General features: G+C 35.4%; 1 protein-coding gene across 4 annotated transcripts in view; it reads right to left on the bottom strand.

The window, feature by feature from the left end:
- The window catches only part of GALNTL6 (polypeptide N-acetylgalactosaminyltransferase like 6), a 1,233,774-nt gene that overhangs the window by 742,993 nt on the left and 463,495 nt on the right, over positions 1-27,286 (bottom strand). The gene's annotated exons all lie outside the window — the stretch shown is intronic.

The following is a 27,286-nucleotide window of genomic DNA, read 5'->3' as shown; positions in this document are numbered from 1 at the left end:
TACTTTTTTCTTTTATAATTTCTCATTTTATATTTTATATATTTACAAAGAAGGCCTTCCCTAGTCTAGTATCACTTTTAGTATCTATTTAAAAACTCAGAGTTTTACTACCATTCTGTTTTTATTTTATCTATCAAAATTTTTGAAACATCTGGGATATGTTTTGGTGTGAGAAGTGCGATAAATATAATTCTTATTTTTTTCAAAGCAAATGTTCAGGCAGTTATAGAAATACTATTTATTAAGGCTGGTCATAGTGGCTCAGGTCTATAATCCCAGCACTTTGGGAGGCCAAGGCAGGCTGATCACCTGAGGTCAGGAGTTTGAGACCAGCCTGGCCAACCTGGCGAAATGCCATCTCTACTAAAAATACAAAAATTAGGCAGGCGTGGTGGCACACACCTGCAATCTCAGCTACTGGGGAGGCTGAGGAATGAAAATCGCTTGAACCCAGAAGGCAGAGGTTGCAGTAAGCCAAGATTGGGCCACTGCATTCCAACATGGGTGACAGAACAAGATCCTGTCATATTAAAAAAAAAAAATTATCAAGTAATTTGCTTTTTTCTTCCCTGCTTTAAAATGCTATGTACAAAATTTTGTACACTTGCTCATGCATATTTAAACATTATCATGGCATTCACTGCTATGCCAATGCTTGCATTGGAAACATCATTAGTAACCCCTTTTAATATATGCAAAGCCATTTCTTACTGTATTCTTTTTCCAACTGATAACATGTTTATTTTTCTGTATGAACGGTTTAATAAACTGGCCTTTCTGGATTTTGTTTTTTAGATTACATTAGATTTTCAGGTTCATCCTTATATAATTGATATTTTTATATATATCAGCTATTTTTCAAGTGTTCTGCCTTTGGACCTCAGTGGCGTTTTATACAATTTTCATTCTTTTAGTCCTATGCAATTTTTGGTAAATTTTTGTAGATGTGTTTTACCTTCATTGTATTGTTTGTAGTATCCTTTCCTTCATTACATTTTTCTAAATAGCACACACTAAAGTTATTTATTTTTATACTTCTTATTCAGCTACCAAACTGAACTATTTTTTAAATAATTTTTAAAAACTAGTGTTTTACAGATACACAATGTTTACTTCAAATAATAATATTTTTGCCTCCTCTTTCTTCATAACTCATGATTTCTTATCTAATTATATAGTTAACAATAAATAATTATTAACAGGCATTTACTCTGGTATTGACTTTAATACAATTGCTGTTAAGTATTACAGATTTAAGCTGAGTAATTAATATGTATTTGTGTGTGTATGTGCTTGAGTGTCTAATAATATGTATCTATAACTCATCATTTAAGAAATAATATTTCTAGTACCCTTTAAAACAAGGTCTTTATTCATTAATATGATTTTTAAAAACACTTTTTAAAAATCTTTAGAGATTTTTATATTTTTCACTTTAGTAACCTTGATTTACAAACATGTTATTCATTTTGTATTACTAGAATTCAAGATTTTGTTAGAAAATTTGGTTTCCATATCAGTGATTCCTCAAAAAGAAAGGATCTTTCTTTTCTTAGTTTCTTACTACTACTGCCCTTAAATTCAATAGCCCTGACAGCCAAGATCATACAGCTGGGGATTGATAAGAAATTATATTCTCAAAAAGCAGACTGGAAACCTCTCCAATCAAAGGAAAAGAAACAAAAATCTTTAAATGACATTTGGCCCCAAAAAAACAAAAATAAAAACAAAAAAAAAATTTCATCTTCTTTGCTTCCCTGTTTGATTTCTTAGGAGGAAATGTCATTTATTACTTTTCAACATAAATGGAAAATAAATCAGTGAGAAATTTCATGTATATAACAGCTAGTTATTGAGCATCCATGACATACAAAGTATTGTGTTAAATTACTTCATATAAATTTTTAACCCAACACAGTTACACCTTGAAATAAACATTGTGCTACCTAAGTTACATGTAAGTAAATAAAAGAGAGACTAATGTTCACTAGCACTTCCATAGTTAGAAATTAGCCATATAACGTGCGGAAATGTTTAAACGACATAAATCTTCCTTCCATTAATGACAAAATTTGCTGTAAGGTCTCTTGGACTTATATAGTCTCTGGTTTTAACTAGATCTATGTCATTCCATACATCCTATTTAAAAAGAAAATTTTATGCCAGGTGCAAGTCAATAAATGTGATACACCACATACACAGAACTAAAAACAAAAATCATATGATTATCTCAATAGATGCAGAAAAAGCATCTGACAAAATCCAGCATCCCTTTATGATGAAAACCCTCAGTAAAATTGGCATAGAAGGGACATACCTCAAGGTAATAAAAGCCATTTATGACAAACCCACAGGCAACATTATATTGAATGGGACAGGAGGGAGTTCACAGCATTTGCCTGAGAACTGGAAAAAAACAAGGATGCCCACTTTCACCACTTCTTTTCAACATAGTCCTGGAAGTCCTAGCCAGGACAATCAGACAACAGAAAGAAATAAGGGGCATCCAAGTTGGTAAAAAGGAAGTGAAACTATCATGGTTCACCAATGATATAATCATGTACCGTGAAAACCCTAAAGACTCATCCAAAAAACTCTTAGTTTACTACTTTACTGAATTCATTTACCAGTAAACAGTAAAAATTCATTTACTGGTAAATGAATTCAGTAAAGTTTCGGTATACAAAATCGATGAATACAAATCAGTAACACTGCTATGTACCAACGGTGACTAAGCTGAGAATCAAATCAACAACTTAACCACTGTTACAAGAGCCGTAAAACAAACAAACAAACAAACAAAGTTAAAACACATCCCATGCTCATGGATGGGTAGAATCAATATTGTGAAAATGACCATACTACCAAAAGCAATCTATACATTTAATGCAATTCCAATCAAAATACTATAATTCTTCACAGAACTAGAAAAAGCAATCCTAAAATTCATATGGAACTAAAAAAGATCCCACATAACCAAAGCAAGACAAAGAAAAAGGAACAAATCTGGAGGCATCACATTACCTGACTTCAAATTATACTACAAGGCTATAGTTATCAAAACAGCATGGTACTGGTATAAAAACAGGCATGTACACCACTGGAACAGAATAGAGAGCCCAGAAATAAAGGCAAATACTTACAGCCAACTGATTTTTGACAAAGCGAACAAAAACACAAAGTGGAGAAGGACATCCTATTCAACAAATCTTGCTGGAATAATTGGCAAGCCACATATAGAAGAACAAAACTGGATCCTCATCTCTCAATTTATACAAAAATCAACTCAAGATGGATCAAAAACTTAAATCTTAGACCTAAAATCATAAAAATTCTAGAAGATAAAATCAGAAAACCCCTTCTAGACATTGGCTTAGGCAAAGACGTCATGACCAAGAACCCCAAAGCAAATGCAAGAAAAACAAAGATAAATAGATGGGACTTAATTAAACTCAAAAGTTTCTGTGCAGTGAAAGATATAATCAGCAGAGTAAACAGAAAACCAACAGAGTAGGAAAACATCTTCACAAACTATGTGTCTGACAAAGGACTAACATCCAGAATCAAACATATGAAAAAGTGCTCAACATCACTAATTATGAAGGAAATCCAAATTAAAACCATAATATGATACCATCTTACTCCTGTGAGAATGGCCACAATTTAAAAATCAAAAAATAGTGGATGTTGGTGTGCATGTGATTAAAGAGGAACACTTTTACACTGCTGGTGGGAATGTAAACTAGTACAACCACTATGGAAAACAGTATGGAAATTTTTTAAAGAACTAAAAGTAGAACTACCATTTGATTCACAAGCCCTCTACTGGGTATCCACTCAGAAGGAAAGAAGTCATCATAAGAAAAAGACACTTACATATGCATGTTTATAACAGCACAATTCGCAATTGCAAAAATATGGAACCAGCCTAAATGCTCATTAATCAATGAGTGTGTAAAGAAAATGTGGCATATACATACCATGGAATACTACTCAGCCAAAAAAAGGAATGAAATAATGGCATTTGTAGCAACCTGGATGGAGCTGTAGACCATCATTTTAAGTGAAATAACTCAGGAATGGAAAATCAAACATCGTATGTTCTCACTTGCAAGTGGGAGCTATGATATGAGGACACAAAGGCATAAGAATAATATTATGGACTCTGGGCACTCAGGGGTAAAGCTACCAGGGTAAAGGGTAAAAGACTACACATTGGGTTCAGTGTGCACTGCTTAGGTGATGGGTACACCCAAATCTCAGAAGTCACCACTAAAAAATTTATCCATGTAAACAAACACCACCTGTTTTCCCAAACAATGGAAATAATTAAAAAAGAAAATTGTACTGTAAAGTAGCCTTTCCTTTCTTCAACATATTTTTGTTTTCATTTATTTATTTATTTATTCATTTATTGGAGATGGAATCTCGCTCTGTCACCCAGACTGGAGTGCAGTGGCGCGATCTCGGCTCACTGCAAGCTCCACCTTCCAAGTTCAAGCAATTCTCCTGCCTCAGCCTCCCGAGTAGCTGGGATTACAGGCACCTGCCACCATGCCCAGCTAATTTTTGTATTTTTAGTAGAGACAGGGTTTCACCATGTTAGCCAGGTTGGTCTCAAACTTCTGGCCTCAGGTTACTTTCCCAGCTTGGCCTTTCAAAGTGCTGAGATTACAGGCATGAGCCACCGCGCCCGGCCGACATATTTTTATTTTCAAATTCATATGCCCTAAGTAAAATGTATACATCCACCCGAAGCTTCTTTTAAAAAATGTTTGTACACATATTTTTAGTGCTGAGCCTTTAGATTCAGTCACTTCTAAGACTACAAAATAAAAATTTAAAGCTACACATTCATTAGAACATCTGTCAATTAAAGGGAAATTTATTTTATTTGTACATCAATTTGGTGTTTAGAGTGATGAATCTCATGAGATAAAGCTTTTTAAATGAATGAATGATTCTCTAAAGGTATAAAACAAAACTGGTGACTCACCAATTATGGCATACTAGACATTCCTTCTTTGCAGTTGTGAGAATAGGATTTAAAATGGTATGTTTTTATACACAAAGCCAGCAGTTTTTACTGCAAATTCTATCAACTCATCTTAAGTTCTAATAGGTAGAGCCTCAAGGTTTATATTGTCTCATACAGTCTTACATTGCTTTTGCAAACAACAAAACAAAATAAAGCAGAAGACTCTAAACAAAAAAAATTGTATGTTTGAATATTTATGATAATACTCAGAGGTTTTAACAGTGATTATTTCTCTATTGCTACACCTATTTCAACACTAAAATTTATAATATAATTTACTATTATCAAATGTAAAATCAATACAGCATCTTTCTTTAAATATGAGAATTAGTGTACCATCTGCTATGTTCAAATTAGTATGAAAGGTATGTGAGATGTTTTAAATAATCAAAATATACAAATTAAATATTATATTTAAATGTATAAGTATTAAGCAGAAAAATTGCTGTCTTACAAATATGTCTTTGATACTATGTATACTTAAGGCAGATAGTAGATACTTAACATAAAATGAAATTTATGTTAATTTTCTCATTGTCTACCTGGCATTTTTCCCCCTGGCTAAATGACATTTTATTTAGTATGGCAGTCTTGTACATTGGCACACCTACCAATTTTTGATATGTTTATTGATTGTCTACTATATGCACCACTGGGTAGGGAAACTGAAAATATGGATACTATAACCACAGGCCTGAAACAGCTAGAAATATTCTATAATTGAAAAGATATAGGGAAAACTTATAAATTGTGATATGGTAACATATTTGTGGAATTGAATGAACTAAACAATAAGACCTAGAAGAGTTTCAAAATTGTGGAAAACTAATGAACTTTGTATAACCTGGAAACTGCAACTAGGAAAAGTGAGATTTCAGCTCAAATTGGAAGAAGAGTAGAGAATTAAAGTAGTTTTTGTGTTAAGTACGGGGCTAGGGAGACTTTACGTAAGAAGAAATGGGGGTGAATGAATTTGTACAGACAAGACTTTTGAAAATCCTGTTTGGAACATAATAAATCTATCTAAATAGAGATCTCATAAGATGGAATACTGAGAGATAAAGTAGGTTTATGTCGGGGGAAAAAAAACCCTGCTAGTGACACTTTAAAGTATTTTAAGTATTTCTTACAAGTAACTAGAATACAAGAAAAACATAAATCAGTGTTTTTACACTTCTTCTGAGGAATTTTGAGCAATAAGCAGTTGAAACACTCAAGAATTTTTATAGTCAGACCTCTGTTCAAATATGATTTTTTGGAGAGAGTTTTCATAATTAACACAATTAAACCAGCATACCCAGGACATCAGGACCTATTTCCCAAATTTGCTTTTTTTTCCCCCATATACTACTTACTATTCTACACTTATGTTTTCACCTATTAACCGACTAATGTTCCCATTGGGATGTATGCTCCACAGAAGCAGGAACTTTTTGATCTTCATCGTAATGTCTCCAGCAGCAACAAGAGTGACTGCCACATAACAGGTACGCCACACATATTTTATGAGTGCCATATGAAAATGAGGTGCTAAGAATTTGGGCTTATTACTCAGGGGAAATGAAGAAAGATATTCATGTATTTATTCAAAAGCACATATTAAGCACCTACTCTGTGACAAGGTCTGGGGATGAAATATGAACACCACAGTTATTAACTTTGATATCAAGTTTGAGAGAAAAAAACCCAGAATATTGTGATTTAAAACATATTTTAATAATCTAGGAGCACTGAGAGCTGGGAATGTGTCTTTATGTCTTTGGGTGAGAAATCATTAGCAAAGTGATTTGTTCCCGTCTGAAATGAATGGAGAAATGAATTAATGCACTTTGTATTATGAGGCAGACAAAGGATTTATCACAATGAGATGGGACCCATAAACAGACAGTAACTACTGTTTCATTCTTGGGCAGGGGCAGGGGAGTGAGGGCCATTTGGAAATGGGGAGATGTAAGTCAAAAGATATAAAACAGCATATACGTAAGATAAACAAGCTTAGAGCTCTAATGTACATAAGGATTAAGGTAATAAAATGGTATTGTATTAGGGAGTTTTGTTAAATAAGTAGATTTTATCTGCTGTTGTCACACAAACAAAAGTAACTGAGATAATACATATGTTAATCTGCCTCACCATAGTAATAATTTTACAATCTATGTGTATCCCATAACATTATATTGTGAGCCTTAAATATACACAATACAATTTATTTTTTTAAAGGCAACAGGTAGGCAGGCAGAAAACAAGTGTCACAGACATGATACTGAGAGATGAGTGCATACAGGGAGATTAGGAATCGCAACTAGGGTTTGGTATGGCAAGAGTGTGGTTTTCATAAGGTGGAGTAGTAACAGACATAACCAGAAAGGTAGTAAATTGTTGGGGTTGCCTTATTCTGGAAGTAGTACATCTTAATCAGAGTGAAGTGTAGTAAGTTAATAATCCATACTGACATCTCTAGGGTAATGCCAGGCGCTGTGGCTCACGTCTGTAATCCCAGCACTTTGGGAGGCTGAGACAGGTGGATCACAAGGTCAGGAGTTCAAGACCAGCCTGGCCAAGATGGTGAAACCCCATCTCTACTAAAACTACAAAAATTAGCTGGGCACAGTGGCAGGTGCCTGTAATTCCAGTTACTCGGGAGGCTGAGGCAGGAGAATCACTTGAACCTGGGCGGCAGAGGTTGTAGTGAGCCAAAATCGCACCACTGCACTCCAGCCTGGGTGACAGAGTGAGACTCCATTTCAAAAAAATAAAAATAAATAAATAAAAATTTAAATGTAGCACAAGAATGTCTAATATAAAACCTAACAATAAAGAGAAATGAAGTAATAAAAATCCTGTCTGTGTAACAACAAAGCAGAAAAAGGATGAATCAAGGATTATATACCAAATGAGACATATAGAAAACAAACAGCCAAACTTAAATGAATAGATTCCTTCTTAAAAAAAAAAGTTACCAAGATTAACAAGAAGAAATTCAATATCAAAATAGTCCTATATCTATTTTTAAAAGTTGAAAATTCCAGGCCCAGGTGAACAGTCTGGTGAATTTTTCTGACAATAAAGTAAGAAATAGTAATATTCTTATACAAATTTTTTAGAAAACAGAGGAACTTATTTTTATTTTCTTGCCAGCATGGATCTGATATCAAAGCCAGGTAAGAGCATTGTGAGAAAGGAATGCCACAGATTTATGTCTCTCATGAGGATAGGTGGAGAAATCCTTAAAAAATATTAGCAAGGACAGGTGGAGCCAAGATGGCCTAATAGGAACAGCTCCAGTCTACAGCTCCCAGCATTAGCGAAGCAGAAGATGAATGATTTCTGCATTTCCAACTGAGGTACTGGGTGCATCTCACTGGGGATTGTCGGACAGTTGGGGAAGAACAGTGGGTGCAGTGCACCGGGCCTAAGCCAAAGCAGGGCGAGGCATTGCCTCACCCGGGAAGTGCAAGGGGTCAGGGAATTCCCTTTCCTAGCCAAGGAAAGGGGTGACAGACGGCACCTGGAAAATTGGGTCACTCCCACCCTAATACTGCACTTTTCCGACAGTCTTAGCAAACAGCACACCAGGAGATTACATCCCATGCCTGGCTCGGAGGGTCCTACGCCCACAGAGCCTCACTCATTGCTAGCAGAGCAGTCTGAGATCAAACTGCAAGGCGGCAGCGAGGCTGGGGAAGGGGTGCCCGCCATTGCTGAGCCTTGAGTAGGTAAACAAAGCAGCTGGGAATCTTGAACTGGGTGGAGCCCACCACAGCTCAAGGAGGCCTGCCTGCCTCAGTAGACTCCACCTCTGGGAGCAGGGCATAGCCAAACAAAAGGCAGCACAAACCTCTGCAGACTTAAATGTCCCTGTCTGACAGCTTTGAAGAGAGTAGTGGTTCTCCCAGTAACGCAGCTGGAGATCTGAGAACGGACAGACTGCCTCCTCAAGTGGGTCTCTGAACCCTGAATAGCCTAACTGGGAGGCACCCCCCAGTAGGGGCAGACTGACACCTCACGTGGCCGGATACTCCTCTGAGACAAAACTTCAAGAGGCACAATCAGGCAGCAACATTTGCTGTTCACCAATATCCGCTGCTCTGCAGCCTCCGCAGCTGATACCCAGGAAAACAGGGTCTGGAGTGGACCTCCAGCAAACTCCAACAGACCTGCAGCTGAGGGTCCTGACTGTTAGAAGGAAAAATAACAAACAGAAAGGACATCCACACCAAAACCCCATCTGTACGTCACCATCATCAAAGACCAAAGGTAGATAAAACCACAAAGATGGGGAAAAAACAGAGCAGAAAAACTGAAAATTCTAAAAATCAGAGTGCCTCTCCTCCTCCAAAGGAACATAGCTCCTCACGAGCAATGGAACAAAGCTGGACCGAATGACTTTGACGAGTTGAGAGAAGAAGGCTTCAGACGATCAAACTACTCCGAGCTAAAGGTGGAAGTTCGAACCCATGGCAAAGAAGTTTAAAAGCCTTGAAAAAAGATTAGATGAATAGCTAACTAGAATAACCAATGCAGAGAAGTCCTTAAAGGACCTGATGGAGCTGAAAACCATGCCACAAGAACTACGTGATGAATGCACAAGCCTCAGTAGCCAATTCGATCAACTGGAAGAAAGGGTATCAGTGATGGAAGATCAAATGAATGAAATGAAGAGAGAAGAGAAGTTTAGAGAAAAAAGAATAAAAAGAAACGAACAAAGCCTCCAAGAAATATGGGACTATGTGAAAAGACCAAATCTACGTCTGATTGGTGAACCTGAAAATGACGGGGAGAATGGAACCAAGTGGAAAACACTCTGCAGGAAATTATCCAGGAGAACTTCCCCAATCTAGCAAGGCAGGCCAACATTCAAATTCAGGAAATACAGAGAATGCCACAAAGATACTCCTCGAGAAGAGCAACTCCAAGACACATAATTGTCAGATTCACCAAAGTTGAAATGAAGGAAAAAATGTTAAGGGCAGCCACAGAGAAAGGTCGGGTTACCACAAAGGGAAGCCCATCAGACTAACAGCTGATATCTCGGCAGAAACTCTACAAGCCAGAAGAGAGTGGGGGCCAATATTCAACATTCTTAAAGAAAAGAATTTTCAACCCAGAATTTCAAATCCTGCCAAACTAAGCTTCATAAGTGAAGGAGAAATAAAATCCTTTATAGACAAGCACATGCTGAGAGATTTTGACACCACCAGGCCTGCCCGAAAAGAGCTCCTGAAGGAAGCACTAAACATGGAAAGGAACAACCGGTACCAGCCACTGCAAAAACATGCCAAATTGTAAAGACCATCAGTGGTAGGAAGAAACTGCATCAACTAACAAGCAAAATAACCAGCTAACATCATAATGACAGGATCAAATTCACACATAACAATATTAACCTTAAATGTAAATGGGCTAAATCCTCCAATTAAAAGACACAGACTGGTAAATTTGATAAAGAGTCAAGACTCATCAGTGTGCTGTATTCAGGAAACCCATCTCACATGCAGAGACACATATGGGCTCAAAATAAAGGGATGAAGGAAGATCTACCAAGCAAATGGAAAACAAAAAAAGGCAGGGTTTGCAATCCTAGTCTCTGATAAAACAGACTTTAAACCAACAAAGATCAAAAGAGACAAAGAAGGCCATTACATAATGGTAAAGGGATCAATTCAACAAGAAGAGCTAACTATCCTAAATATATATATGCACCCAATACAGGAGCACCCAGATTCATAAAGTAAGTCCTTAGAGACCAACAAAGAGACTTAGACTCCCACACAATAATAATGGGAGACTTTAACACCCCACTGTCAACATTAGACAGATCAACAAGACAGAAAGTTCACAAGGATATCCAGGAATTCAACTCAGCTCTGCACCAAGTGGACCTAATAGACATCTACAGAACTCTCCACTCCAAATCAACAGAATATACATTCTTCTCAGCACCACACCATACCTATTCCAAAATTGACCACATAGTTGGAAGTAAAGCACTCCTCAGCAAATGTAAAAGAACAGAAATTATAACAAACTGTCTCTCAGACCACAGTGCAATCAAACTAGAACTCAGGATTAAGAAACTCACTCAAAACTGCTCAACTACATGGAAACTGAACCACCTGCTCCTGAATGACCACTGGGTACATAACGAAATGAAGGCAGAAATAAAGATGTTCTTAGAAACCAATGAGAATAAAGACAAAACATACCAGAATCTCTGGGACACATTCAAAGCAGTGTGTAGAGGGAAATTTATAGCACTAAATGCCCACAAGAGAAAGCAGGAAAGATCCAAAATTGACACCCTAACATCACAATTAAAAGAACTACAAAAGCAAGAGCAAACACATTCAAAAGCTAGTAGAAGGCAAGAAATAACTAAGATCAGAGCAGAACTGAAGGAAATAGAGACACAAAAAACCCTTCAAAAAATCAATGAATCCAGGAGCTGGTTTTTTGAAAAGATCAACAACATTGATAGACCACTAGCAAGACTAATAAAGAAGAAAAGAGAGAAGAATCAAATAGATGCAATAAAAAATGATAAAGGGGATATCACCACCAATCCCACAGAAATACAAACTACCATCAGAGAATACTATAAACACCTCTACACAAATAAACTAGAAAATCTAGAAGAAATGGATAAATTCCTTGACACATACACTCTCCCAAGACTAAACCAGGAAGAAGTTGAATCTCTGAATAGACCAATAACAGGCTTTGAAATTGAGGCAATAATTAATAGCTTACCAACCAAAAAAAGTCCAGGACCAGATGGATTCACAGCCGAATTCTACCAGAGATACAAGGAGGAGTTGGTACCATTCCTTCTGAAACTATTTCAATCAATAGAAAAAGAGGGAATCCTCCCTAACTCATTTTATGAGGCCAGCATCATCCCAATACCAAAGCCTGGCAGAGACACAACAAAAAAAGAGAATTTTAGACCAATATCCCTCATGAACATCGATGCAAAAATCCTCAATAAAATACTGGCAAACCGAATTCAGCAGCACATCAAAAAGCTTATCCACCATGATCAAGTGGGCTTCATCCCTGGGATGCAAGCCTGGTTCAACATATGCAAATCAATAAATGCAATCCAGCATATAAACAGAACCAATGACAAAAACCATATGATTATCTCAATAGATGCAGAAAAGGTCTTTGACAAAATTCAACAGCCCTTCATGCTAAAAACTCTCAATAAATTAGGTATTGATGGGACGTATCTCAAAATATTAAGAGCTATTTATGACAAACCCAGAGCCAATATCATACTGAATGGGCAAAAACTGGAAGCATTCCCTTTGAATACTGGCACAAGACAGGGATGCCCTCTCTCACCACTCCTATTCACCATAGTGTTGGAAGTTCTGGCCAAGGCAATCAGGCAGGAGAAGGAAATGAAGGGTATTCAATTAGGAAAAGAGGAAGTCGAATTGTCCCTGTTTGTAGATGACATGATTGTATATCTAGAAAACCCCATCATCTCAGCCCAAAAGCTCCTTAAGCTGATGAGCAACATCAGCAAAGTCTCAGGATACAAAATCAATGTGCAAAAATCACAAGCATTCTTATACACCAATAACAGACAAACAGAGAGCCAAATCATGAGTGAACTCCCATTCACAATTGCTTCAAAGGGAATAAAATACCTAGGAATCCAACTTACAAGGGATGTGAAGGACCTCTTCAAGGAGAACTACAAACCCTCTGCTCAATGAAATAAAAGAGGATACAAACAAATGGAAGAACATTCCATGCTCATGGATAGGAAGAACCAATATCATAAAAATGGCCATACTGCCCAAGGTAATTTACAGATTCAATGTCATCCCCATCAAGCTACCAATGACTTTCTTCACAGAATTGGAAAAAACTACTTTAAAGTTCATATGGAACCAAAAAAGAGCCCGCATTGCCAAGTCAATCCTAAGCCAAAAGAACAAAGCTGGAGGCATCATGCTACCTGACTTCAAACTATACTACAAGGCAACAGTAACCAAAACATCATGGTACTGGTACCAAAACAGAGATATAGATCAATGGAACAGAACAGAGCCCTCAGAAATAATGCCACATATCTACAATTATCTGATTTTTGACAAACCTGATAAAAACAAGAAATGGGGAAAGGATTCCCTATTTAATGATGCTGGGAAAACTGGTTAGCCATAGGTAGAAAGCTGAAACTGGATCCCTTCCTTACACCTTATATAAAAATTAATTCAAGATGGATTAAAGACTTATATGTTAGACGTAAAACCATAAAAACCCTAGAAGAAAACCTAGGCAATACCATTCAGGACATAGGCATGGGCAAGGACTTCATGTCTAAAACACCAAAAGCAATGGCAACAAAAGCCAGAATTGACAAATGGGATCTAACTAAACTAAAGAGCTTCTGCACAGCAAAAGAATCTACCATCAGAGTGAACAGGCAACCTACAGAATGGGAGAAAATTTTTGCAATCTACTCATCTGACAAACGGCTAATATCCAGAATCTACAAAGAACTCAAACAAATTTACAAGAAAAAAACAAACAACCCCATCAACAATGGGTGAAGGATATGAACAGACTCTTCTCAAAAGAAGACATTTATGCAGCCAACAGAGACATGAAAAAATGCTCATCATCACTGGCCATCAGAGAAATGCAAATCAAAACCACGAGATACCATCTCACACCAGTCAGAATGGCGATCATTAAAAAGTCAGGAAACAACAGGTGCTGGAGAGGATGTGGAGAAACAGGAACACTTTTACACTGTTGGTGGGACTGTAAACTAGTTCAACCATTGTGGAAGTCAGTGTGGTGATTCCTCAGGGATCTAGAACTAGAAATACCATTTGACCCAGCAAACCCATTACTGGGTATATACCCAAAAGATTATAAATCATGCTGCTGTAAAGACACATGCACTCGTATGTTTATTGCGGCACTATTCACAATAGCAAAGACTTGGAACCAAGACAAATGTCCAACCAACAATTATAGACTGGATTAAGAAAATGTGGCACATATACACCATGGAATACTATGCAGCCATAAAAAATGTTGAGTTCATGTCCTTTGTAGGGACATGGATGAAGCTGGAAGCCATCATTCTCAGCAAACTATCGCAAGGACAAAAAACCAAACACCACATGTTCTCACTCATAGGTGGGAACTGAACAATGAGAACACATGGACACAGGAAGGGGAACATCACACACTGGGGCCTGTTGTGGGGTGGGGGAAGCGGGGAGGGATATCATTAGGAGATATACCTAATGTTAAATGATGAGTTAACGGGTGCAGCACACCAACATCGCACATGTATATATATGTAACTGACCTGCACGTTGTGCACATGTACCCTAAAACTTAAAGTATAATAAAAAAATCAGCAAATTGAATCTACCAATATTTTAAAATATAATATATCATGACCAATAGAGATTTATTCCAAAAATACAATGTTGGCTTAACATTCAATATCAATAAATACATAGTTCACCACAGTAACAGAATAGGTCTTAATGTTATCTCAATATAGGCAAAATATTCATTGGAGTAAAAGCCAATACACATTCTTAATGAAAATTTTCAGAAAGCTAGGAATAGAAGGGAATTTTCATGAATCTGACAAAGGGTATCCACAATGAAAATACAGCAAATGTCATATATCATTGATGAATTAGTGAACACTTTCCCCCTGAGGTTAGAAACATAATAATGTCAAGCATCAATACTTCTATTCAACTGGACCCTATTGATACTATCTATTGATACTATCAAGTGATATAAGGCAAGAAAAAATAAAAGCTATATATATGTATATAGTAAAGAAAAAATAAAACCTTATTTTTGATAACAAGTGTATACAAAACTTCCTACAAAATTTTAAAGTATAAAAATTAACTTACTAGTTAATTTGGCAAGGTTGTTACTAATGATGGTCTATATATTTCTGTTTATTTTTGTTATTGTTGCCATTAGTGGTAGTGTTAATGGTGGTGGGTAGACCTGTGTGTGTGTGGGGGGGAGGGTAGAGGGGGAGTGTTGTGTATAGTGAGATTGAGGAGCTGAATTTAAAATGTATTTGAAAAATGCACAGTACCTACAAATCCAAGGCAGTATTAATGAATAAGAACATAGCTGAAGAAAATTAAAACTACACATATTTGGTTATAGAGTAAACCAGAACTAGCTAGTTACCAAAAAAAAAAAAAAAAAAAAAAAAAAAAACCTAAAAAAAGAAAAGAAGAAAAAACAGTGCAACCATGCAGGGATAATAACTAGTCATTGTTAATAATACTCAGTCTCAATTTTCTGATTGTGGCACTTCTTTTTTTTTTTTTTTCTTAAATGGAGTCTCACTCTGTTGCCCAGGCTCGAGTGCAGTGGTGCGATCTTGGCTCACTGCAACCTCCACCTCCTGGGTTCAAGTGATTCTCCTGCCTCAGCCTCCCCAGTAGCTGTGATTACAGGCATCAGCTACCATGCCTGGCTAATTTTTTTGTATTTTTAGTAGAAAGAGTTTTGCCATGTTGGCCAGGCTGGTCTTGAACTCCTGATCTCAGGTGATCCACCCACCTCGGCCTCCCAAAGTGCTGGCATTACAGACGTGAGCCACCGCGCCCAGCTCTTCATTTTTAGATATAGTTTGCTAATATGCCTAGTACCTGGAGATAGCTCACATTTTTATATTAAACAAAAGCACTATGAAATATTTATTTAGAATAAGAGTTAAAATGTTTTTATTCATGCTGAATCTATATGTTTTAAAAAGATAACATAAATCTATATGTACACATGGATGTTAAGAATTTGCTATGAATGAAATCAATAATTGGCTGTGTTTAAAATATACATGTTGTATAGAAATTTTAGTATTCTATCTTTTTTCAGCTTTCCATGTGGGCTTCTGAAAAGCTTTTATTTCCTAATTTTGTAGTTACCAAATTATCATGAAAAATATTTCTTGTCTGAGACAATGCAGGAGAAATCCTGTTAAATATTACACGTTAACATTTTAATCACGTTGAATCTTATTTAGTTTCATTCACCATTAGCAAATATGGGTTCTGCTTACACAGATAAAATTACTAAGTTTTTACAGTCATTAAGGACTAATGATAAAGTGTTTTTTTTGTCTGTTAAAATATCTGTAATTTATGTACTACAGAATTTCTGTTTTCTCTCTCCCCCTCCTATCCTCATTTATTCCCAAGAAGTGCTTGATTTAGTTCCCATGCATTGCATTCCTCACAAAGTGATACCCCTGCCCCCACCCTTGTTTTATTAACTCAAACTAAATGGAACACTACTGCCAAATGTGTCTCACTTGGTCTGTTAGCATCTTCCTTTGAGTAAAAATCGCAAACTGTCAGAATGTCATGGACTGAACATTTTTAACTACATCTAAGAAAATGGGCAATACAATAATGAGTGAAGTATTTTACATGTCATTTGAAGCATGAGAAGTTGATGCTAAAAACTATCAAAGAAAGTAAGAAAAACTATAAAGAAAATAAAGAAGCCATTGGCAAAGGGGCAAAATAGATTAAATGCATCAAAATAAAAAAGATTAGAAAACTACAAGAGAGAAGACAAAATTTGGAGATATACGCCTTTTGATTGATTTCTTTCAATAAAGAAGTAAAAGACTAATAAAATAAATAATTTTATAATCTCTTATTTGTAGCATTGTAAGAAGACTAATGAAATTGCATTTTACTATATAATAAGGAAAATATAGAGGCTGTGATCCTAAATGAGTTCAAGAAAAAAAATGACCGTAGGTAAGTATTAACAGAGACCCTGAAATGGTCATGGCTTTTAGATATCACAAATGTTGAAGGTAAGTTTGCACATGTACCCTAAAACCTAAAGTATAATAAAAATAAATAAATAAATAAATAAATAATATTTTCAATTAAAAAAAAGTTTAAGGAAATGTATTATGCTCTGATTACTATGTGCATTCTTGTGTTTAATCTATTTCAGTTTAATTTATGCAAAATGTTTTGTATAGTAATATATTTATAATATATTTTTAATTTATACAGATGTATTGCTAATATTTTATATCCTGTGCAAGTGAGAATGAGAATAAGTAGCCATCTGGACCTCTTCCCCACATAGGCAATACGACCAGCTCAGCCACAGTGACTACGCAGAACAGAGGTCAGTGCTAGTGTTTCCTGTGGTTTAACTAGCTCATTCTCATTAGTTCTAGTTAGATCTTTAATGACATAATTATTGGTGTTTGCTTGAAAAGAAATATACATAAACTTAATAATAATAATATCCTTCTCTCAAACTTGAGGTTTTTCATTGTATTGAGTCATTAATGCATATATAATCAGATTTAAAAGTTTCTATAACAATTGCCATCTTAATTTCATCATGAGTGACCACAAATGCCTTATAAGAACATATGCCATCTATTATGTAATTGCACATGATGCTAAAAGAAAGGTGAATTCTTATTCACTAAGTACCACAAAAAAAGGGTGGGGGCATGAGGAAAAATGAGAGGATAGAAAATAAGTCACTTGCTATTGTCATCCAAGGATAAAAACATAAACATATTCTTCATCAAGGCCAATGTGGTTGGAGATGGGGTGGAGTGAAGAGTAGGATGACTTAGAATATCAAATAAATAAAAGAAGACAACTCATGAAAGTTTTATAATAAGAAGTATAAGTGATATGTAATTTTCCTTTTAAATATAATTGGATTTACACTTCTATGGAACCAGAAAAGACTTTCAACCTGCCCACTGAAGTATAAACATTCTTTCTCCCTCATTTCGATAGAAATGGAATGAAAAATTACTAGTGATCTATGTCTCACAAACTTTCAATTGTTCCAACAAATGTGGCATACAGAGAGTACAGACAACTGAAATATGCAAACTATTATTCTGGTAAAATTTTTGAATGAAGAGATCCTCCTGGGATGTAGAAAGGCCTTCAATTAGAGTAATTTCTTAAAGGATAACTATTAATAAATCCAAATTCACCAGTATTAGAAATATCTATATTTTACATTAATCAAATAGCTTTTCTGTCTTTATACCAACATTTTCTACTATCAGCTATGTTTTATAAAATTTTCTTCATTCCTTTCGGTATCTAATAACTATAGGTTATCAGCTGTACGACTTAGAAAGGAAATAAACAACCATGATGTCAGTACACTTCCTGGTATGTAATCTGATCAGGCTTAGTCCCAGTTTCATGCTCCACTCATGGAATTCTCCTTGTCTGAATCTTTCTATAACTACAACTGAAGATCAATTTTACAGAAATTATGGATTGTATCAGTATGAATATCAATAAACCATATTCATGCAATATTATCCTATTCTCTTGGAAACCTTGGAAGTCATTCTTTTTTAAAAGTGTCAGTGAACTGCCACTAAATTTGCCTTCAATAATTTTCTTTTTTTCTGCTTAAAGAACAGACTTGTTTGCAGATGTCAGGAAGTTTTTTTTTATGCTATAATTTCTCATTATATTGGTTGTTCTTTCTCTGAAAAATAACATTGTCAGATCTCTTCAAAATCATATTTTTAAAAATATAGTTTACATGAAAGTACCTGAGAGGTGTAATGATTGTGATGAACACTGTGCCCATTAGAAACTCTACACTTGATACGCAATACATGTTTATGAAAGTTAGAGAACTGATCACCATTATATTAAACAGGGTTTTAATTTATACAATGAATGTATGAGTGAGTGTTGAACTTGAACAGATAATTTGGTGAACTACTGTTCTAAAATTTTGTTCTAAAATAGTTGTCTTTATATGCAATGACAGGTTTAGAAATCATCCCTAACTATGGTTATTTTTAATATAATTATCTTTTAAATACATGACTTGAATTGTTTTACTTCAACTTCCTCTCCTAAAATAGCCATTGCTTTTATTAAAATATAATTTTGGCAGAATTTTTTTTAGCCTCTTGTATATTACAGCTTTGGAATGGGGCTGCCAGAAGAGAAATGTACATAAAATTAATACTGGGGCAGGGGGAGGGGGGTGGCGGGATAAGCGTGATATGGCCTGAAAACTTATGCATACCCAATTATTTAGCCCTCATCAATTGCCTTTGCCTTTAGACTCCATGGAAAAACACTACATCAATCTTATAGATAACATATTTCTAGGCATAAAATTCCTATTGAATTTAAGAATTTGAAAAACTAAATCTACATATTGAGAGAAACTGAGCTAACTAGTATATAATAATCTGGTGCATTCAGATATGATTTTTTAGTATCATACTAACAATTATAATGTGAAGAATTAGCCTTTAAAAATCTTTAAGTATTATAAACAAAATATTGATGTGAAATGGAGCAGGAATCCATGTGTAATTTATAAAGTATCAAAAGACTTGGTTTTTGTCTCCCATTCTTTTATTTGTAATGTATATTATCTTGCCACTTATTTTAATCCCCAAAATGTAGTCTCTCAAAACAAAGGACATGTGATATTAATGGCTGTCAGCTTTATGTATTATATTAGAAGCAACTGAAAATCCTGGAATGGTTTTCACGCTGTCACAGTTTTGTTTTTTGAATGCTTTGAATAATGTTTTGAATAATAAGCTTCTATTATTCCTTTTTTTGTGGGGGTATTGGAAATGGATGATGTTGCAATTTCAGATTTATCATGTATACATAAGCAGTGTGGCTCTCCTTTTCATTCTTCTCTTTCTCTTTTTCTCCTTCTCTTTCTTCTTATTCTTGCTTGTTTTTTATGTGTGTTTTAGGTCTTTATTTTTTATGTGGGTTTTCTTAATTTGGGTTTAAGGTCTTTGTGTTAAAAATTAATTAATAGTATTTGTCAAAAATAACATAAGCTTTTTTTATGTAGCATCCACTTTCCAAATTAGTGAATACATATATAAATTATTATATGATATAAATATTTTATATCATGTTACATGATATTGTATATTATATCCCACCAAATGCTACACTCTATTCGACATTTTATACACATTTAAAAGCTAAACTTTAAAAATATTATCTGAAGCTCTAGTACTTTAAAATAGTAATTACTTCATTGCAATTATCAATATTTTCAAAGGAAAGACTATATAACTTGGAGAGCCAATGTATTAGAAGAAATGGAGGTTCACTGAGGAGCTAAGCTATAAGATCATTAAGGGCAAACCTAAGGGCTAGGTGAGATTCAATTCATACTTGCTGCTTGCTACTTAAGATAAAAAATATAAGTAAAGCTAAGAAAACAGACATAAACTAGATTTAAGTACAAAGGGTTCTTTACAGAAGTAGCCACAAAAATGTTGATACTCTTTTTTTGTTGTTGTTATTGAAATCTATGCAGATAGAGCAAATATGGTTTGGTCTCATACTGAGCTAAAGAAAATACTACTAGTAGGAACCAAATACAAACTGAAAGTTTCCTCATAAAAGTTACAATTCATGGTGTTTCAATTAAAATTTGTCTCTATTCCTCAATCTCAGAGGAACTCATTAAAATTACTCTCTTCAATTAAAGCAGACTAATCCCACACCAGAGATGAAAGAGAAAGTCCCTATACCTACAGTTGCAATGGTTTTCTTTCCCAAATAAAGCAGATAAAATAATTAAGGATAATTCACTCTCAAGGGCCAAATAGGAAAAAGAAAATTTTGATGAAATAACTGAATCCTAGGAAAATAACTCAATGTTTTCCAGTATGATTTAGATAAGGAAGTCAAGCTCCTAAAGTAATAAATAATCAGATGGTGCTCTGCTAACTACATGAGTAATAACCAAGAAGTCTAGAGAATAGCTTAAGTCTCTTTCCAAAAGTACAACAAGCACCTGTGAAAGGAGTCATTCTCTTCTAGGAGGGTTGCTGAACCATATTCTACTCACTTACTGAGCTTTTAGCTGTGCAGAGCTTGAGGGAACCTGAGTTCATGGTCTCAGTTTTATTTTGGTTAATAACTCATGCCAGCATCAAATAGATGGGCTTTGTTGCAGTGGATATTTTGAGAGTGACCCTTGCCAGAATTGTGCCAGCTCATAGGAGCTCTAGCTTCTCAGGTCATTTTAAACGACAATTAGTTTTGAGAATGTCAAAAGAGTAGGTTTTGAAAAGATCTCAGTTCTGTAATTCTCACATATGTTCTTTCCAAAATAATTGTTGTCATTAAGAAAATAAATGTAATATGAGAAAAATACCATTTTATAATGCCAGGTAGAAAGGTAAATGCCATAATTACCAGATAACATGAAGTAGGAAAATAATAGTCAAAACACTACGACATTTTCAAATGTGAGGAGGAGCTGATCCCTGAAAGAGAAGCTCATTATAGAAGGTCACTTGGACTGTAGTTAGGACACAATTAAACAATGATGAGGAGTTGATCATAATACAACTGCATAATGAGAGAATGAGCATTCAAAAGAACACAGCAAAACATAGTGGGAAAATGTCTTAATATTTCTCCAGTAACAAACTTTACTTCTTTACAATTAATTTTGATTTTTTAATTTTAACTAGTGGTTGGAAGAAAACACATCAAAAACAATGAAACGAAACACATACAGAAGGATTTTTTTTTCAGAGCATGTTACACAAAGCAATATTTTTCCACAAATAAGATGATTCAAATATTTATGAAAGACAATAATGAAGTCACTATAGGATAGCTGTAGCCACTGCTATCCTATATTTTTAAATGTCACATGCAAAGCTATATTCCTCTCAGGTGGTGAACAGAATAGAGGAAAGAAAAGGAAATTCAAATAGTATTTGAAATTGGCATTTTACTTATTGCTAATGTAATCCCTGTATTTTTCTAACATGGTCAATTCATGTTTGAATGACCATAAATTTTTAGGCAAACTCTATGTCCAATTCAGCCAATAGTCGAGTTACAATTTACAGTTAAAAAAACATCATCTCAGAAAATTTGCTGACCAAAAGTATTAATAAATCAAGTGAAAATTCATTTATTCAACAAATATTTATTATATACTTATTATGTGCCAGGAGCTGTAGCAGTCTTTAGAAAACACACATGAAAAACATATATGCTTCTAGTTCATATGGAAACTGCTTTATAACTAGGGAAACGAATTAAGATAAGGTGTTTACATAGTAAGAAGGTTCTAATTAAATAATTATTCCATTTTTTAAAATTGGATCTCTTATCTTTTATCTAGGTAATTCACCACTTCTATTTCAGAAAACACACCAATTAGTTTACTAATTCTTTATTCACTTTTAGCCAGGAAGTCATTTATTTCTTACAAAAAAAATCAATTCGGCCAGGCGCCGTGGCTCATGCCTATAATCCCAGCACTTTGGGAGGCCGAGGCAGGCGGATCACGAGGTCAGGAGATCGAGACCGTCCTGGCTAACACAGTGAAACCCCATCTCTACTAAAAATACAAAAAAATTAGCTGGGCGTGGTGGTTGGCACCTGTAGTCCCAGCTACTCAGGAGGCTGAGGCGGAAGAATGGCTTGAACCCAGGAGACAGAGCTTGCAGTGAGCTGAGATCAAGCCACTGCACTCCAGCCTGGGAGACAGAGCGAAAACCCATCTCAAAAAAAAAAAAAAAAATCAATTCTATCAAGCCACATTATTACAGGTACACTGGGAAACAGCAGAATAATTCAGGATCTGCTTGGTTTTTCTAATTCAGTTGTGAGCTCATTTCTATGGCCTGAAAGCAAAATCCATATTCACTTTCAAGGTTATACCAGGGAGTTCTACCCTGCTTACAGGTTTCAGGAATGCTCTCATTTCATTTATTTATAGTTTTTCATTCCCCAGGGTTCCTGAAGTTTCCAGAAATGTTTCAAGCTCAGCGCTCATTCCCACTCTAAGGAAGTTCCACATGTAGAGTGTGCCTTAACTCCATCCAGACACATAGAGATCCTTTAAGCATTATTTCAAAGCAGTTACTATCTGCCACTTCCAGGAGAAAGGCTTAACAATGTAAGCACAAGGAGGATAATAACTAGGTGTTCAAGTGCAGAATGAAAGAGGAATTTATCTATCTGTCTTTTTGGATAATAAGCTGACAGAATCCAGCACTCTGCCTCAGCCCTCCCTGGTCTGAAAGACTTGGCAAGTACATTTTTTCCTATATTAATGTAGTAGTTATTTCTAGGTAATAAGACATCCTCATAGAAATGACATAATTTGTTGCAAATTATAATGTGTGTAATGTATAAATTCAGGTACTGATAAATAAAACAGTGTCTATTTTGTAGATCTCCTAAGGCAATCAGTCAGCTTTTTGCCCAGCAAAGTGGTTTTAATTAAGGATCAAATGAGAAGTTTTGAAGTCCATGCACTGTGGGCATGCACACAGCATGGGGCCTATTAGCTGTGGTTGGTAGCCCTAGTTGCATGGGCTAGGGAGCAGGGAGGGCTGAGGCAGAGTGTTGGATTGTCAGCTTATTATCCAAAGAGACACATGGATACATTCCTCTTCCATTCTGCACTTGGAGAAAGTAAGCTCTTAATTAAAATAACTGAAAGAAAAATTGTTTTCCAAGCATCATCATCTTTTAAGAATGGTCTGGGTTAGGATGGATGATAGTAAATGGCAAAAGGATTTCCACCCTGCAAGGCTCTGCCTTTTTGATTTGGGAAGAGACACCCTCAACAATGATTCTGGTGTTTTAACTCATGAGCAGAGCCCTGGCACATGGTCACTATGGCTACATGGGAGGGCAGGGGTGAAAGATTGAGCATCTAGAGTTGTCTGCTTCTGTACCATAGGAATTTAAGCGAGAAGGGCATACTGCATGAGTCACTGTAATGTATTTTCATAAAAAACCTTCCTGAACATACCACCGGAATTTATTTTTAAAATTTTCCTTCTTTGGCTCTTTGGCTCGCCATTTTCCTAGTCCCAGTTACGAATATTTTCATAGTTGAACCACTGTCAGAGTCTCTTCAGTGGCCTTCCAGAACCCAACATTGTGCACCGTCCTCCCCCAACCACCATCGCTGCCTTCCTCCGTCCTGTATGCTCCATTCCGTTATCTTTATCAAATACTGCTCTGGTTTCATCAAACTCTTTATATAATTCCTGAGACCTTTAGTGACATTTCTCCAAAATCATTAGCCCATAACCTGAATTCCTTAACTTGATCTATAAGGCTTTTGAAGATTTGCTGTATTGAACTTCTTTTAATTCTTGGGAAGGTCCATGCACTGCCTTGGACATTGAATTTATGCCTTCTTCTGCCTAAACACTATCTCTCCATCCTCCCTCCCCATCCTATTTATCTGCATGACTCCTAAAATTTCTTCAGTTCTCAGTTTAGATTATTTTCTTCAAGCAGCCACTGTTTCTTCCCACAGCATCATCACACATGGATAAAGACCTCGTTCATCACACTACCTGTGTAGCACCCGGCTGATGCTTATTTTAAAAAAATTAATAGAAGACAAGAGGAACTATTATGTAGACAATCTTGATAATCTGGGGTGAACAGCCAGATATCAGATATTTTATCAGACAAACTAGCAAGAAAATGAAAACTAGTTAGAATAATACTACGTACAATAATCTCAGAACAGGCACTAATTGAGGATACAAAATCCACCAAATGATATAGTAAAAAAGTATTGAATTTGGATTTAGGAAGCCAAGGTTCCAATGCTTTCGACTCATGGCATCACATGTAGTTCCTGTAGTTTTTATTCTCAGCAAAATAATTTCTGAGATGTTAATTTTGTATCAGTCTTTTGTATTTTTCATCCAAGTACTCAGTCTCTTTTAATGTCTTGCCTCAGGGACTTTGACAAATGTTAAAGGCAATGTCTGCCGGATGTCTTTGTACCTGTTGCTAAAGCTTTAGGACAGGCAAGAAAGTAAACTCCATTTGGGAATAAGGGAGAGAGGAGAGAGTGTCTACAATCACAGATGGAAGGAAAAGGAATAGATTTGTACAGAGACAGGAAAGAGCTTGGCTTGTCCATTACGTGTCAGGGAAATGGCAAAGGTGTAGAAACTGCGGAGGCTGGGTGATTCAGGGAGACTCCCTGAGGTGGGCAGGGGCTCCTCATCTTACCAATAGTCCTGTCATTTAGCAAAGCAGGAAGTCTTCTGAGCCAATGGGCTTAACAGACTTAAAAGACTCTGTCAGTTGGAACCCAGAGCACAATTACCAGGAGTATGGATAATAGAACAAAGGGGCTTTCTAGAATTTATTACTTTGCAATGAGACATTAGACTTTTGCTAGATTCCTGGTTATGCTTTGAAAGGAGAAAGCATTAACTATAACTGACTTTCCTACCTGGCAGGATGGGGATTAGGTATCAATATAATTTATTTTAGGCCAGGATATACATCTCCTGCATATCAGAATCTGATCTAATAGTCAAATTATGTATATATTTTTAAATTTTATCAGCCATAAATTCAGAGTATGAAAAGCTTCTATAAATTTCCTCACAGACTTGTGAGAATTTACTAGTGTGTAGAACAGAATTTTGCAGTGAGAAATCCCTTCAACAAATGCAAGGTAATAGTTCTCTAACCAAGGAAGTGAAAGATCCAAAGAGAACTACAAAACACTCATGAAAGAAATGCAGATGACACAATTAGAAAAATATCACATGCTCATAGATCAGAAGAATTAATATTATTACAATGACCATACTATGCAAAGCAATTTCAGATCTACTGCAATCCCTATTAAAATACCAATATCATTTTTCAAAGAATTAGAATAAGCAATCCCAAAATTCATATGGAACCAGAAAGAGACCAAATAACCAAAGTAATCCTAAGCCAAAAGCACAAAGCTAGAGGCATCATATTGTGTGGTACTGGCATAAAAACAGATATATAGACCAATGGAACAGAATAGAGAACCCAGAAGTAAAGCCACATATCCACAGCCAGCTGATCTTTGGCAGAGTCAGCAAGGACATACACTGGGGAAAGGAAATCCTTTTCAATAAGTGGTACTGTGAAAATTAGATAGCTACATGCAAAAGACTGAAAACAGACCCAAATCTCTCACCATACACAAAAATCAACACAAAATGGATGAAAGACTTAAGTGTAAGACCTAAAAATACAAAAATACTAGAAGAAACCCTAGAGAAATTTAATGAAGACTCAATAGTCCAGGCAAAGATTCATGACTAAGACCATAAGAGCACAAGCAACAAAAACACAGTGGATAAATGGGATTTGGCCATAGAATGTGAAGTAATAAGCATTGGAGACTCAGAAGGTAGGTGCAGGGGGGTGCACATGGTGTGGTGGGGTGCACATGGTGTGTGTGGGGGGTGAATGGTAAATAATTCAGGTGATGGATACACTAAAACTAAGACTTCACCACTATGCAATATGCCCATGTGACAAAATTGAGCTTGTACTCCTTAAATGTATATAAAAAAAAGTAAGAAATCATTAAAATCTCTAGTTTCTGCCTTAACTATTGCAAAAATAGGGTAAGGTAGTTGTAAAAGATTAATTGCACTGATACGAATTCTTAGCCTATTTTTTTTCTATTTTTACCTCAATAATAGTTAGAAATAAAGCAAAGTGCCTAGACTGCTTCTTTTTAATGAAGAATCCTGGAGGATAGGTGAATGACATTTTTATAGCAAATTTAGCATTTCAAATTCCACCTTCAGTCATATTTTCCAAAGATTGATTTAGACCATGAAAGAGTCAAGAAAAAGGGGCTGGTAAGAACTAAAATTAGATTTTAGTTTATACGTTAATTTATTTAAATTATTCACTGATCTGAAAATCAGTATTTTCTTACATTTTAGTCACTATAAATTATAAAAATGAAGTGCAGACATTCTCTTGAAGGTGATGAATGGTCTAAAATATTGTAATAAAATGTGTAATAGGTGAAAAGCTAACATTTCTTTTGTGATAATTAACTTGGAAGTTGTAATCCAAATTATTTACATTCAATATTTTGCCTGAATTTTTAATACATTTCCATTAGAAATATGGCATTATATTCAGTCTGTCCTCTTTTTAATATTAATTATTATTAGCATTAAATTGATCTGCCAAATTATCCTGACCAAATACTTTTGAGCATAGCAAATAAAATTCAAGAGATATTAAATAAAACAATACATTGCTTTGTGCTAGTTTCTACTTCTGTTAAAATCACTAATTTAGCATCCTTCTGTTTAGGAAAATGAGATAATAATTAACAGTGTACATTTCCCAGATAGACTATGAAGACAATTATTGTCTCAACAAAGTAAAATAA

This window comes from Pan troglodytes, chromosome 3 (genome assembly GCF_028858775.2).
Source record: "Pan troglodytes isolate AG18354 chromosome 3, NHGRI_mPanTro3-v2.0_pri, whole genome shotgun sequence".
Lineage (NCBI taxonomy): Eukaryota > Metazoa > Chordata > Mammalia > Primates > Hominidae > Pan > Pan troglodytes.
The sequence above is the reverse complement of the archived record's forward strand: the minus strand, read 5'-3'. Positions and strand labels throughout refer to the sequence as shown.